Source organism: Plodia interpunctella, chromosome 16 (genome assembly GCF_027563975.2).
Source record: "Plodia interpunctella isolate USDA-ARS_2022_Savannah chromosome 16, ilPloInte3.2, whole genome shotgun sequence".
NCBI lineage: Eukaryota > Metazoa > Arthropoda > Insecta > Lepidoptera > Pyralidae > Plodia > Plodia interpunctella.
In genome coordinates, this window is record NC_071309.1 from 380,988 (window position 1) to 398,386 (window position 17,399).

The 17,399-nt window shown below is 34.7% G+C and overlaps 1 protein-coding gene across 5 annotated transcripts in view; it reads left to right on the plus strand.

Annotated features, from left to right (window-relative positions):
• LOC128676450 (CUGBP Elav-like family member 2) overlaps positions 1 to 17,399 on the plus strand; it is a 335,766-nt gene that overhangs the window by 14,185 nt on the left and 304,182 nt on the right. For all 5 annotated transcript variants that reach the window (XM_053756570.1, XM_053756566.2, XM_053756565.1 and 2 more), the window contains exon 2: positions 237 to 268. The gene's annotated coding sequence lies outside the window, so the exon portion shown is untranslated. The remainder of the gene's footprint in view (positions 1 to 236; positions 269 to 17,399) is intronic.

Here is a 17,399-nt window from a genome sequence, read left to right on the forward strand (position 1 = left end):
AATATATTTTGTAATAATTACTTTGGCTAGTCCTGCAAATCGCGCTGACAATCTGACAGTTCATTAAGTGCGAAGTAAATGTACGAATTTTCATCTGTTACTCTCTGCTGATTTTGCACGATTATTTTAATTCTGCACACTCTTGCAATTTGTCAGAATGCTTGGTTTTATAATATAGTTATCTGTCTGCAAGAAGCTGTTTTACATTATATTAAAAAGTTTTTTTTTATTTTCAGATCTTTAAATATCGGCACACTGGCGCACATAAGTAAGTCCTATTTTTCATTTTAAAAAAAGAATATCCAGGGAAAACGTAAACCAGGAAGGAGTCTTGGAAGAGACAAACCATTTGGCTGAGGATTATAAGAAATTAGTTTTTATTCAAGTACACAGACGCTCTTCCATGCAGAAGCTTCAAAAGTTAGCCATGAAGGGCGCTAATCTTCGGCGAGAAGCGGTAAGAACTACAAAAAGAAATTTTTTCCATATCGATATTGAAAATGTGAAAGTATTCGTGTGTCGTTCTTTCACGAAAAATCGAAGCGATGAATAATGATAGAACTGAAGAAGCGCTGTGGAGATTCGAGGCGCGTGAGGAATTAGCTTATGCAGCTATTAAGCAACAATATGTGACAGTAAAATTACAGCCGAATATAAAAAATTTCAAGGCTAACCCCGGGCTTCGCTACTTCATAGCCCAGAATGTGACTGGCAAAATACAAAGATAAACAAGTTTATTTGTTAGACAAATTGAAAAACCCCCGACTTTCAATATTCATTTCGCTACAACTTTTGAACGACTGAACCGATTTTCATGAAACATTGCTAAGAACATACGGGATAAAATTATGTATGACACAAATAAAAACTAAACTAAAATCAGTTTGAGAGTTAGGATGCCACAGACAGATACATAGATACACAGACAGACACGTTAAACTTATAACAACCCTCTTTTTGCGTCGGAGGTTAAAGAGAGGGTTTAGAGCCGATGCGAGGTAAATTAAAACAGAATCGAACAGCTCATCAGTCGTCATCATTACAGCTGAAACTTTGCCGATATCCGTTATTCCTGTTCAAATAGTAATTTCGACGGTCTTCACTGCAATTTGTGTGACAAAATTGTACACTATTTTCAACTATTCTGTTTTACAAAAGCAGCTGCAGTGAGATCATTACGAGTTCATCAAACGGGTAGGGAAACTGGCTATCTATGGTTATTCTAAAATATGTGAGTTTATTAGAGTTTATTATTGTTTATCAGGTATTTCGTAGTGAACATTCCTGTTGTACGGAGTACCTACTAATTCCATGATATAAACACAAGATTTAACTTTACCCACAATGCACAAAATTTCTCTTCTTTCTATGACCTTTGTCTTTGGATATATTTCCCGCGTGCTCTCCCTCTCTCGCTCTCTCTCCCCCTCTCATTCTGGACGAATACATGCATTTCATCACCTCCGGACCTTTTGTTACATCAGCCCTATTAAATTACAGTCATATTAATATTTTGATCCATTAACAGTATTATAATAATGTATAGAAGGCTGCTCTTATTATAGCAGTCAAAAATGTTTCACGTACGAGCCACTCTCTATACCGTTGATGCGAGAAATTTTTTTTCACTCTCACGGCTCGAGATGAAATTTCCTTAACTTTTCACTTAGCGCGCGAACTTCGCAGATGCTCCTGTGTAAGTTTAGATTATTTTCGGAAAGTTTTTTGGAGCACTCCCAAAATAAGGCTGAAGAAATGATTCGAATTCTGGCTTTCAACGTTGTCAACTCGCAAAAGTTAAGGAGTGGTGGAAACTTTTTCAAATTTTATCTCGACAATGTGATTATTGGGTTGGCACCTGAGTGCATGAATACCTTTTTTCCCCCTCGATTTTAAATATAATTTTTGTGTACAAAATTACACTTCTTTAAATAGTTCCATAAATTCAGGGAAAATTTAAAAGGGACCGATTTTCTTGTTTTCGACCGTTTTATGTTCCTCATACGAATCTTTTTTTCATTTAAAGTATTTCTTTTTTATACACAGTTGCTCTTTTGAAAATTTAGTTTCATTTTAAAGCTCGTTTATTTTGTTTGTTTGTAAACTGATTATTGTACAAAGAAAACACAAAAAAAGCTAGTAAAAAGAGACATGTACAAAGGGCGGACTTATCTCGGAAGGGATTTCTTCCAATCTCGTTTTATAGATTGTTTTAATTTACCAAGAATAACTACTTAACAAAATCTTCTTGGTGTGCCCTGTCCCTTGCGATCAAAGGGCTCCCGTATGTACTTAAAATTATCATATTACTGTACAAATAATATCAAAACCATAATATATTTAATGAACAATAAGCCGACAAGCCAATAATTTCAGGGATCTTTACCTTACAAAATTCCCTGAAAACTATAATTCGGTAGACAGTGCCATCTATCGACGAAGTCTAAAAAGTCTAGGCGTTAATTTTTATCAAAAGCAAACATTCACTGAAAAAAGTGCTCAATTGAAAAAAATATCCTCATTCTCCAATTCCCAGAGCAGTCTAAATCAATAGCCATTATAATTTCACTCAAACGCCAAATAAAGTTATGAGAGGTCATTAATAACACTTGGAAATCGGTCGATTGCCTATCGGATATCTGTCCGTGTACGAGCGACCCATCAATTTCAATAAAATGAAGATGGGAGACAAAAAACGGTGATCAATCATGTGACGTCACAGTTCTGTATTAACTCTAGGCCGACGCGGCGTCGACTCGTATAGGTATGCATCAATAATGTAATTTTGGTTTATTTTTATTATGCAATTTTTGGGGAAAAATAATTTCAGCTTGGATCTCTAAAAACGTCGACAGCTGAGGGGCAACCACCGCATTCCCGATGAGGATTGACGTGACACGAAACCGGTCAATAGCATAAATTAAGCTCAAATTACCCTGTATTAACCTCTTTGGCGCGGTAATAGCCTCGTGTTTGCAATAATTAATTTGGGTAGGTTGATTTGCTATTGACTGCAGTGCAACCACAGTAAGGTGTTCAATACTTTAATTATTGTTTTTAAGATAAGTCCGGGCTTCATCACAGCCAAGAAAGTAAAAAAAGTTTACAATACCTAAAGATAGATCCTCTATGCAGTTTTAGATTATTACAAACACATCTAAAATTGTGCTTGTCGCTTGGCGATCCTTAAGGAACAGCGGGAGTAGGAGGCAAAGGGCCGCTAAGAGGTCGCGGTATCGTATTTTATAAAATGTTGTATAAATTTGAACCTGTGTGTGTGTGTCTCCGCTCGACCACCAGCCCTTCATATAACAAACTGCAAGACGAACAACTAGTTGCAAATTGCACCACGACTCTGTTTGGCTTCACCTCGTCGTTGTAGGGTTTCCCCTTCTCTACCCTTGCTTTTAAAACTAGATTGAATACTAGCCTTTACTTGTGGCTTCTCATAAGTGGATATTACTTTGTTTTTAGTTGAACTATTTGGCTTAATAAACAACAGTAAACTTCGTTTTGATAAGCTTTTATTTAACTTAAGACATCTTAAGGGTGAATCTTGCAACTCAACTTTGAAGCAGATATCTACAACCGATTGAGCTGAAATTTTGTAATTTACTAATGCGGTCGCTGCGCGTTAATATTCTATGCAATCTTGCAGCATTCGCATTCTTTGTGCACCGGCCTCAAACTACGATTTTTGTGGAAATCTGATTAGTACATTTTTTGGCAGTTTGTCTTTTGTGTTTGTAAAAGTCTAGTTAATTTTCGTTCTGACATGTTTGAGAAATGAACGCAGAACAAGTATATAAAGACAAAGGTCGAAAAAAATTAACATTTGTGTGAAAATATGCCACTGTCAGTGTTTGAGCGCAATCCACAGAGTACATAGTTGTCTTTTGTGCAGTACGGAGTTAAAGTTCAAAGCAATGGCTGCATATCATTGCGTTGCTATAACAATAGATGGCTGTCCACCGCGTGCCATTACAAATAGCTGGCGGTCCGCGCTGGCCGACCAATCAATACAATATGGCCGATAGGGACGCACGGCGGTGTTGGCGGCCAAGTTCCAAAACATTACATAATTCGTAACAGTTTTAAGAACAGATTGGATAACATCTCCAAACTTCAAGACGCGCACGAATCAGCTTAATGAGCTGCTAGTTTGTTATAAATAAAATAATATAAATAAATAAAATAAAATTCGTACTTACAGACATGCTTGCAATGCCTATGTTCTTTTTTGTAAAATTGGAAGTAAAAAATCAATAAATTAATAAATATTACAATTCCCACATTGATAACACTCGAATAAATCGAGTGTTATCAATGTGTTCAATTTCGTTTCACTGTTGGAATAGGCAGATAAATAAATTAATGATTTATCTTCGGAATACCTAACTGGATCATGTTTAAATGAGAAATATAGACTTAGGGTACTAAATCTAGGTATACTAAGCAGAACAGGTATAATCTGCTATCAATTTCTTTGGAATTTAAGAACTTGGCGTATTTTTGTCATATAAAAAAATCTATTTTTGGTGGGGTGACCATTATACGAATGAAATATTACCTGCGTTCTATTTTTGATTTGTACAATACAACTCACCTGAAACTACATTTTCCATGGATCCACCACAATACACTACATGTAGTTCATAAAATAACTTAGGTTTAATGATAAAATAGAATGTTGTATGTTCATAATTGAAAGTTTAAGTCATATAGGTATATTAATTACTAAACAAATTTGTATTTGTTTTAATGGCGTATGGACCGATCCCAGAATAGACCATTCCATATCCTTTCTTGGATGGCGACTAAATAATACATTGCCTTAGTAGCTGAAAATGATAGTCGAGTCTTTGACATTGTAAAGTTTATTTCCGGACTTCACCGCTTCACAGCCGCTAATCTTCTTCTTCTTGACCTTATCCCACTCATGTGTGGTCGGCACAGTATATAAGTTCCTTCCATTTTGTTCTGTCATTCGCCATATCCATTGACACTCCTTTCCTGTTCATACTATCCTTGACAAATTCCATGCATTTCGTCTTAGGTCTTCCTCTATTCCTGGAACCCTTTACTTCCATCTTTAATGCCCTTTGAGCGACGTGATTTTCATCTCTTCTTAAAATATGCCCGAACCAGCCTGACCTATAACTATGTAATTTCTCATTAATTGGTGCTACTTTCATACTTCCTCTTACATACTCATTCCTTATTTCATCTAATCTAGTTTCCCCGCACATCCATCTCAGCATTCGCATCTCTGTCGCATGAAGTTTCCTTTCGTCCGTCACTTTCGTCGCACAACATTCAGATCCATACATTATGACAGGTCTGATAACTACCTTATAAATTTTTCCTTTCAATTTATTCTTCACAGCCGCTAATATAACCGGGAAAATATATTTCTGAGAAATATTATCCATGTTTTAAATAGTTTATTAAAAAAAGGGATATCGCAAGTCTACCACATGACCGGCAGAGTCACGACTGATTCGTGATTATTTTATCCATCCATGGTTTATTTCTAAGGAAATTTAACATAAAATCCATCAGAACTTTTCCTTCATATATCTTTTATAAAGAATTCGTTGAATATCCGTTGAAATTACAAGACAATTTGCCGCAAATCGCGCTGCGAACGGGCCGGATCGCAAACGACGTTAATTTCGAATTCAATTTGGACGAAGCTTTTTTTCGCGACTTAAAACAATCGGAGCACGCGACCGAGCGGAGCGTACGCACGCAAAACCCTCTGGTGTACTCGTCTTGGCTCCATTTGCAGCCTTATCATCTGTTTTAATATTTAAACTGATAACATATTTTATTCTCACATTATATACTGTTAGATAAATCGGTGTGAACTTGTCCTAAGCTTGTGAAGTTCAATATTTGAACTGTTTGTTTTTTAAGTTTAAATAGGTACGTTATGCCTCCATTTACAAATTTCAAAATGATTTTCAATTTGAACTAGGTTTTAATTTTATTACATAAGAGGGTTATCTTATTATGCATAAAACAACTTAAAACCTACTTACAATATATATTTGGTCTTTAGATTTTAAAATATTATAAACATGAGGGTGAAATTATTAAACGTGCTAGAAAAACTTCTACTGCGGTGGTTAACTTGTTTTGTTAACCCTACACCTTCAGCCAACGACGTGACCGACGCCGCGCCGCCGAATTGCGTACTTGTAATTTTTGCATAATCATGAACTCATAATATTTGTTTGTATAAAAATATTGGCTTTAATTAATTTTCAGTAAATATGGACAAATTGACAGAACAACAGCCTTTAAATCTTTTTATGATTTTTATCACGAAACAATACAAATAAAAACAATTTATGTGTGAACAAAAATGAAAAAGCTAACAAGATAGATCACTTCCGAAATCTATGTTGAATATCGGTATAATATATAATTCGGGTTGGATTAGAATTATAATAGTCAACTTGAAATTTTGATTTGATTTAAGTAGCAAAAGGAACACATCAAACCCTCCCCTTTTGCCTACCTTTTTCGCCCCCATTATCGCTAGAGAGTCGCGGTATCATAAAACTATACGCACGGTCGACGCGACCTCCGGAGCGTTCATAGCAAGCCAAGCGAAAAATTGACAAAAATATGCCAAAATTGTAAAAGAATCAAAGATGCCTTGGATGTTTATTGTTATTCTTGATAAGACTTCTTATGATAGTCAAATCTTGACCACCTCGGTGGCGCAGTGGCAAAGTCCTTGCCACTGAACCGAGAGGCCCGGGTTCGATCCCCGTTCGGTTCATGATGGAAAATGATCTTTTTCTGATTGGCCCTGGTCTTGGATGTTTATCTATATATGTATTGGTTATAAAATATAGTATAGTTGAATTAGTATCCTATGGGAATACACAAAGTAAGTTCGAAACTTGTCTCGAACTTACTTTGGGGCTATCTCAAACTGTGTGCTTTGTACTAATATATTTATTATTATTTATTTATTAATAAATGACACAAGTATCATCAGAGATTCATATTGCTTCTTTTTTTGGGAGTAACTACAAATTATACTACATTTACAACAAGTAGAGTTACAACATGTTTAATATCGACAATGTTTATCCAATACATTATCGTTCATAAACTCATTAAATATTTTCATTCCATTTAATCTTGTATCAGAAAATGTAACTTTGTAAATACTCCTTAATTTTCAATGATGCTTTTTCCATATCCGACTCGGCGGAGTAATTGAATCGAAACATATTTTAATCACGACGCTTGTATTCTCATTAAAACGAAAGAGCAGTGTTCATGCGAGTAAATATTTGTTTATTCAAATAGACTGAACGAGTGAAAACTGATTGGTGATACGAGATCCCTCTTCGAATATAGGAGCTTGGGCAGTTTGATTTTTAGGCACAATCGATGACCCCTCGTGGGGTATTAATTAGTGTTGGCGACTACAAACCTATTGACGATTTGTCAGTCATTTTTTTAACTTTGGTAAAATTGTGATAAAACAACTATTACGTTTATATCGGCCAGTTTAAATAGACTGACAGATACACCGGATTTATTGCATGATAATAATAAAATTCGAATGGACACATTGGACATCTCTATCATCCATGTATTTATGCATGTCAAATAATTGCCCAAACCGATTTTGAATGGAATGTCTGTGCAGAAAGCATTCTGTGGCACATCTGAAATTCGAGGCGATTGAATATTCCGATGGCAAGTAGGGGGTATGCAAGCGGAATACAGATAAGGCGAACCCGAAAAAAATGTGCTCATACATTGTGCGTGGTCCATTACACTTGTTATAGTCTGTAGTGGTTGATATGTCGTGATTGCCGATTAAATGGCTATTTTTGGGTTAATTCGCCGTAGTGGGTCGAAGAAAATTATGTCAATGAACCTGTATTGGACATGATCATAATCAAAATATGAATAGCTTGCAAAAGATTCAGAGTTTCAATGTACACGCTCATTAAAATAGCGCGTACATGTGTCGCGCGATGTTTTGTTTTCTGTGATGCCGTGCCGCCATTTGCGAGTATGTATGATGTGAGTTGATATAAACATTGATATTGTTATTCAAAAAGGAGTGTTGTTTATCCACTTGACTTGCCAAGAACCACTAAACAGTATCGAATTGGCAAAAAAAAAACGATTTGTAAAACTGAACCACCCTCAAAAGCGAGAAATGACCGAATAAGCAGATTTAAATCCGAATGGAATAAAAATGCATCGCCAAAATTGATATTTATTCAGCACAATGAAGTCTGTGCCAAGTGGAGAATGCTTACGTCAAAAAGATTCCGTATACTTGTTCCATTATTTGTCAATCTGATATGTTTTTGTTTTAAAAACGTCTCCTTTTCATATACTTGTCTCAGAGCTATCATGAATCAGTCTTGTCATCAAATTCATTCCATCAGAATAATAATTCTAAATTGAATTGTAACTGCTGACTTAAAAATTTTAATTTGCTTGCTCAACAAGATCCCTTTCTAATCAAGTTCAATCGTGATTAAATCAGTTCATCTTTCTATTTTTACGAATGGGCGATTTTGTGCCCCTCAAAGAACGTAAAACGTTTGAAATATCTAAATAGTGTTGGCCAAAAGTCGATAGTTTACCTATCTATATTTATAGCAATCATAGTTTCGATACATAGCAATACTATCAATATTATGGAATTATTACGCTTGTTTCCTTTTGTTGCTATTTATTAATAAAAAAGTTAAAGTGCACTTTAAACTAAAGTATGTTTTGTCACTATCGCACTTTGTAATATTTGGAATTGAAGGAACGAGACAAAACATTATAGCTTAAATTATGCTTTAACTTTTTTTATGAATAACCCTGTTAATCTATAAAAAAAATAATTTGAATGACAATCGATCGTATCGATGTATCACATAAATCGATGTAACCACAAATCATATCGATTTATTTGCAATAAGCAGTAGCAATGATATATTCTATCAATGATATTCGTAAATTCAATATTGAAGTTCTACATGACAGCTACGTGTTAATAATATTACTCACAAAGCTAAACTATCGATAGGCTATTCGATAACGGGATATATCGAATCTCAGCCCTATTTTCAAAGCAGTATTGATTTCTGGTCCCCCTTTGGACGATAGTGAGGGTTGCTTTGCTGTCAATATGCTGTAACTTAGGGTAGGTATATCTTCTTTTTGCATGAACGGGCATTGGAGTGTTCGTATCGATTACTAGTGTGTGATTTTCTCTTGTTCGAAAATCTTGAACTCCAAATTCTCAAGTACAAGACGGAAAAATACCTGTATATGTTGTATTTTGTATTAAACTGTTATTGGCACATACGTCAATGTTGACTTTGCGTACGGTTACCGCCTTTTGTACGTAATTCCAGGGACTGCAGCCGAGGCAGCTATATTTAAGGATAAGGTTTTTTACTAAATAAATGTTAGTGGAGTATTATTTACAACAACAGTATGCAACAAAAAAAACTATTTTTATGTAAATTTAATTAACTACAACACAACAAAACTCATTACAGGATTTTGGCAAATCTTTTCATTGCATGTAAACTTTTGATTTGTCTCACAATTGCTACACCAATGAACGCTCTACTGATCTGATCTTGTTGACTTTACCTACAGTTTTACGATTCAACAATTTAATGTGAATTTCAAGTTGCACTACGTATTCTTGAGAATCATCTAGACAGACTGACAACTAAGCGATTCTCTAATTCGTTTCATCCTCTTGTGGTTTACAATCCTAAAAATTTCAAATTAGCTGCCCGTTCTGGTAGTTTTTTATCCGTCCAGTAGTATTTGAGTTTATTTCAACCATACAGACATATGCGTCATAGGAACTTCTTTTTATAATGTGTAAGGATTGTAAAACTAAGCGGACACAATGGACGAAAGGGTTATGTGTCTAATTTGTGACTATGTCCAGTAATAGCAGCAGATCAGACAAATTGATTGTCATCCATTCCGATATTACAATAAAAGCGTACGAAATTCTTTCGGGCTTGGTGAAGTCAGCCACGTATTTTATTAATCGTCGAATCGAACATAGGTTAAGGTCGGCGATATAAAAGTTCGTACTTCTGCAGCCGACTGAAGCCTGACGACGTTATTTACTTATTTGATAATAAAATAAAATCGCGGTTTTATAATTATACATAATTTTCCTTGAAACAAAAAAAAAACGTAAGATATTTTTGACGTATTTTCATCGAATGTTTTATTAAACACTTTGATTACCATGTAAAATATACATTATATATTGTCAATTTAATATCATCTCGACTGTATTTCGGTTGAATAGGCTCCCCCGGACGGGGCTATACAACTTGCTCGATATTGAAATCGGTGACAAAGGATTGGTCAACTTTGACTATTGACATTTTATATGAATATATAGGTATATATTATATTATACCTGTAAAGGTATTTATTACCTGTTCCGATATCTGAATTATGTCTATTCATAAGTACTGGAATGAACAGTTATCATTCAATCTCCAGTTGAATGATAAGTGAAATGAACGAAACGTAGATATTTAACAGCTTTGAGTTTTGTTTTACGATAAAATCCTATTTTATTAAAAAATTACTACTTGATTATATGAACATTCATACACATACATATGTCTATGCCTGTTAGTTTACGCATACAACATTTTTATTAGATTATGACTTGGAATATCACCAAGTTATTTTGCTAAGTTCCGAAATTAATCGTGAATCGTAACAAGAAAAAGAAAGAATTTGTAAAAAATCTGAATCATTAGGCTGTTCCATTATTTTCTTTTAAAACATAAATGAGATTTTTTAAAATTATCCAGGCTAGAACTAATTGTGGAGAAGTACGTCTAGACTAGAATAATATATTACCTTTAAAGTTTATCAAGAAGATATCAATGAGTGCTAATGCTTTATGTGGTTTCAATATCGATTGCTTCCTTAATGGTCTGAAAACGACAGGGGGACATATAAATTTCTAGTAGCTTTTTCTATTACGCATATTGTAAGAGTCAAGATAAAAGTTTTTAAACTGTCTATGATTAAAAAACAAAAAAAAGTATCTTTGGTTATCCATAATTTTATCTTATGTTATCCGGAATAATATCCGAATACAAAATGTGAAAGTATATTTGTCGTTATTTCACGTGAAAACGAAACTGTAAATGTGGTTGTTTTCTGGAGAGTTGCAAGGGTGGAAAGTGGCACTATTTTTTTCCGCGGCTGTAGCCGCTGGCAATTTCGTACTAATAATTAACCCTATTAATTTTTTAACCATTAAAACAATCACTAATGCTATATAGAGCTATGGATCTTTTCAATGTTCAGTGCTATCGTGAATCTGTCTTGTCATCAAATTCATTCCATCAGAGTCACCACCAGCCCGAGATCGGGCTGCGAAATATGTCACAGACTGTGCGTGCATCACCCAGGATTTGGGCTCCTGAGGCGACATATCCAATCTGGTGGTTATTTATTGCAGGACTTATGTGGGATCTTGGGACATTAATTAGAATATGGATGACGTCACACCTTTGTGCTTAAATTCCATCTTATCTGTCGACTACACAAACGGATGCAGTGCACGGATTTTGCAGATATACCCATATGTTAGTAGTTATTTCCATATTTCTTTTATCGGAACCCTAAAATGAATAATCAATTAATACTAATCTCAAATATACATTCTCGTATAATATTTACATGCCATAATCCCGGCGCAACCTGTAAGGTATTACAATTACTTATTTATTCGTATCATCTATTTGTAATGAAACATTTCATTCTCAAACATCAATTTGACTTAATTGAGAAGCCGTTATTTAGAGTTTAGTTTAACACAAATGATTAAGCAATAGGTACTTTACCTATATCGTATTAAAATTGAAAACGGCGTAATAATAGTGGAGATTCAAATATTCGGAAATCGTTTGATGATAATAATAGCAATAATTGTGTGGAGGTAAGATATCAACCTTATGGAAACCGTACAAATATTTTGAAATTATCATTAACTTAAATATTATAAAACAAAGTCCTGTTCTGCGTGTGTCTTTTCGCGATAAACTCAAAAAGTATGTCATAATTTAGCTTTATAATTTATTATGTTTTATCCGAGCGAAGCCGGGACGGACAGCTAGTTATAAATGAGATCAAATAGTAGACATTATGCAGCATTTTTGCTTAATGTTATTGGAAGTTAAATTATATGGATTAAAGTAACGTTCAGACGGGAACCTGTTAATGTTCAACAGTAAAATCAAACAGATTGAAACAGTAACAGATACATTGATCTCTTTGAAGCGAAGTTAGATATATATATATATATATTTAAAAGGTAGCGAATTCGGCTTACACTGTGAGTGGGCCCTAAAATAATGCAGTCGACATAAAAAGATTAACATCCACTTTTGTGCCACGGACAGGGATCGAGAAATATAGCCTGGGCAACGGAGTAAGACGGGTGGGTTAGGGTGTGTTCAAGTCGATGATTTTGTCTCTTCTGATCTTTTGTTCAATAGAAAGGTGTGGGAAGTGGATCAGCTGTTTAAAGATATGAATAAATAATAAATAAATAAATATTTTAGGGCAAATCACACACAAATCACAAGACAATGAATGGAGTGTGAATAACGAATCAAATATTAATTTGAAAGAGTCCTAATTCAGTCTATTATGACTTTGGTCTAAGGTGTTAATGTAATAAATGTTGATGTAATTATTTTCACTTTTTTGTTGACTTGAATACAATCTGACACCAGTGTCAAAAATAACAAACTCGATAATAAAAAAAGACGAATCAACGATAAGAAAGAAAGACTAATCTTGCGAATATCAGCATCGCGATCCAGTCTTGTTCAATGAATCATTGGCGCCATCTCTCTGATGAATCGAGAACTATATATAAAGTTTAATATAATATATGATAAACGCACCCTTAGGAAATCTTTGCCCAAAATGGCGGCCGGGAGACAGTCCGAATAAAGGCGAACGCAAAGGAGCAAAGGTTCAAATAAATCATTGACGCACAAAAAAACGACGTGACTACTCCGATGCTTTGCAAAAACGTGATTTGTTGCTAGATGTTTTAAGAGTTTGCTTTTTCACAATTATTATGGTTTTCTTATAAATCTGATAGTACTAGAGTCCACACACACTAATATTAGAAATGCGAAATTTGTCCGTCTATTTTTCTGTCTAACTTCACGACTAAACTGCGGACTTGTTTTCAATAACATTTTCAAAATTAATGCGCTGGATAGATGTAGTTAATACAGTACGAACTAGTGAAACTATAAAAATAACTGTTTATATCCAGTATAAATATAATAATCACATCTAGGTAGATCTATCTATCTAAAATACCCGTTATATACCTAGGTGACGTAAATATTACATATATTTACGTCACCTACGTATATCACGGGTATTTTTCCTCACGACAATAAAAAAATACACAATCTGACTACTTTTACAACCTTAGTGGAAGAAGCAGAATATATCATCAACCACTATATCACCATAGGCGACTTAAAATTAATTGAAATGCATGTCACATGGTTGATTTTTTTTTATACACCAAGGATTTGGGAAGGAAATTAATATTTAATGGTGTAATACCAGATCATTGCAAGTTACATTGCTTCATTCAAAGTTGATGCGATGGATTAATTGGTATATTCTTGTTTATATGGTAATTTGTCCTGAAAATCTTCCTGAAATAATAAAATTATTCAAGATGTCTCTGCTGAAGTTGAAACGTTTGCGTCTAATTCAAATGTTTGTCCCAATCGCTTCAACTCTCGGTGAAGCTGCAGAAGTTGACAAATCGTAACGTGTCGCCCCGACGTCAGGACGGTAACGCGCCGACTTACGATCCAATAGGAATTTGTCAAGTGACACATTTCACTTACGTTCCACAGAGGGTGTAGAAATATCGTAAACCTGTTGTCGGAGAAAAAATATTCAGACAACTAGGTCCGATATTTTAATTTTCGTGTGGTTTATTTTTCGCTATTTTGTGATACCTTGAATCGTACTAGAGTATTCGCACAGGCGGTAAAAAAATTCGCGAGGAAGTACGCCACAGGTGCTGAATATATTTCGCGGGAATAAATACCTATTGCGCGGTGTAAAACCGCGGTGCGGACAGGACCTTAAAAATTAAAATACTTTAAAGTTTTAATAGTATAATACGATAGATACAATGATTTATTTGTATACTGTAACATCATTGTAATTTATTAACAATGTTACTGCAAAAACAATTATATTTTTAATTATCATTTAGATACAGACCTAAAGCACCAATTTTTCAAAAAATCATTATACGTAGATGTCTAATGTGATCTGTAATTTGAATAATTAAAACTGAAAGCTTTTGCATTTTTTACTTGCGATTATTTTTCCAAACTCGTTACATAAAGCGTGTAGTATAGTAGCGCATTGATTGAAACATGTCACTTCTCCACACAGTCACGTCGCACGTACAGTCAACACCACATCATCCTTGCAAACTCATCGCTATTACCGCGGTATAGAGTTTCACTTATGCAGGGTAACAATGTGTAACAGGGCAACTCGTGCACATGACACACAGTGCACAAATAATATGTTTTTACAAATCAATTTTGGTCTATTTGAAAAATATTATTTTTAGATGTATTCTTATAACAACAATTACCTAAATGGTGAAATCAAACGATTGTTATTCAACTGGACAAAATTTTATGGTGATTACAGATATGATTATCACGTCATCATTCCTGACGTGATAGACAGAGCCACCGGATTTGCAAATCATAAAGGTAACGTTTAGCTGAGATGATGTCGTGAAATAGGGATTAAATTTAGAACCAAGGTGCAGCTATATTTGTAAATATTATAGGTACCTCACAACCTTCATCTAGAAGGAATTTTCATAAAGAATGATAATAAAAAAGACCATTACCGTGTTTCGTGTATTTAGCTAAATATAGCACGGCAATAAAGAATGCAAGCCACCTGTCTTATTTAAATTTCAGACAAAAACAGGCGTGCTCTGACTAATAGCATTTATTGTACGCCGTAAGACACGCGATAGTGTCTTGTCAGAAGATTGGTTGAGTTTAAGAAAATTTATACAAGGTTGTTTTCATGAATTGTTGTTGATGATTGTTTTTATATTTATTTTTCCAAGAATTCGTGGTAGATTCTTGATATTTTCGCCTTGCTCTGATGCATTTCTCACTTACCCATATTTATAATCAATTTAATGCTTTTTCATACAAACGTTCGGTTAAACAATTTGATAACGCTGATAGCACAATACTTATTTTTTGGGTATTCGTTTGGGTAAAACGTGCCTAGCTCAGACAAAATCTTGCCGGGTCCGAGCAACGTTCAACATTGAAACAGATAGCGTCATCTGTCTTATATTTTTCATAATTTCCAAGTAAATAATGTCCTTTTCGTAAGATAATGGAAGGGAAAGTGAAGGCGGGGAGTGGTTTGAATGAATGCTACAGATTTTGCACAATTAAAAAGGGCTGCTGTCGCAGAACTCATAATGGTATGACTACTAGAAATGTCTTAGATGCATAATTTTCTGAATTGTTACTCAGACTAATTTGTCACCGCCTGTATATATATTATTTCTTGGTGCAATCATGAGTATTAGTATAGTATAGGGTATATAGAAGCGGTGTAATGGTTAAGACGCCCGCCTGTGGTTCGAAGGTCCCAGGTTCGAACCCTACTCGTGCCACATGAGTTTGTATACAAATCTGACTCATATATAGTAGTTTTCATCGACCACCACTTGCTTCCGGTGAAGGAAAACATCGTGAGGAAACCTGCACACTGGTTGATTATTAACTTGTGTGTGAAATGGAAAAAGCAATGGTAAACCACTCCATTAATAATGCCAAGAAAGATGTGTGTGTGTTTCATTCCACCTGACCACGACCCTTAGCCATGAGGAATACGACTATGAAGAAGAATAATATAGGGTTGGTATATGAATGGATAGTATTCTCACTTTTCGAATGTGTTATTGCTAACACCACCGGTGTAAATTTTTTCAAATCTCCTAAACGCATCTGACATGTTAATAACGACCACCTACCGACGTAAACTTGGCAAGTAGTCGCATACACACTATTGATACATAAACTGTAAATTTATTTTATTTATTACTAGAGATTGACCGCGCCTCCTCGGCAATACATGCCGATCTTCACCCTATCTACTCTGTCCACAGAAAATTACATTAATACGTTAGGTACTCCGATTTGATGTGTTCTAATAAATGAACACATATATTACATTGTTATTACACTTTATTATGTGTTACACGAAATTAAAATTAGTGGTAACACTTTACAACACTCCAATATTTCAATTTGAGACTGCACTTCTATCGTCTATATTGTCTTCGTTATTTCAATTTCGTCGTCGCAGACGATTGCTTATTTCAATGACTAATGGTCTTCCCACTTGAGGCCAAGGTGTTATTTATTCAGGATATTTTTGAGAGCTTTTTAGGCGTTAATAAAAGGAATGTCAAATTGACGAAATTGTTGTCACAGCAGAAAACATTTGAAGTTTTTTTTTAAATGTAGACAACTGTGAAAACTTAAACTTTTAAATATATGAGCGGACGCTGGGCTCCGACGCTCATCGGCTGAGCCTGAGGAAGAAACCTGGAATACACACAAATACAAGAGAGAGAGAGAAAACTCTCATCTGAGCGTATTCCAACTTGTATAAAATGTTAGAAAATTGTTAAGTATACGTAACATGTAATACCTATAGGAGAATAAGTTCTGGAGATCTAGACGTAGTAATAGCTTAGAATTAGATTTAATACCCCTGACAGCGGCTAGACTGGGGTCGCTGCAATAAACTTGTCTCTTCTTGTCCGACGTGTATTCACGTTTGTACACACACGTGTTTCGTAGATTGAAATGAAATTTTTTAGGAGGTATAGGTACCCAGACAAAATAGAAATTTTAATTTTATATTTTTAATTCAAGATTAGAGAATTATGACAAGAAAAAAACAAGGATTTTTATGTCTTCATGAATCAAACAATAATAAAGATAACTAGGAAGATAGAAATTAATTGTATTACACATGATCATAGACGGAGAAGAAATATAAAGTTCACGTGATTGATAAAAAACCTCACAACTTCATATCCAAGTTCATTAATAGAGGAACTTTCTCATCATTTCACAAAAAATCAAACCAATTTTGATTTGAACATCCCTTAAGAACATCGAATCTCGAATTATGAACGCGACAATTTCGGAACCCCTCGATATTCGAAATTCTCATTCGAAACACGCGCGCGGCGCGACGAATCACGCGCTTTGCGGCCACTCGCCAAA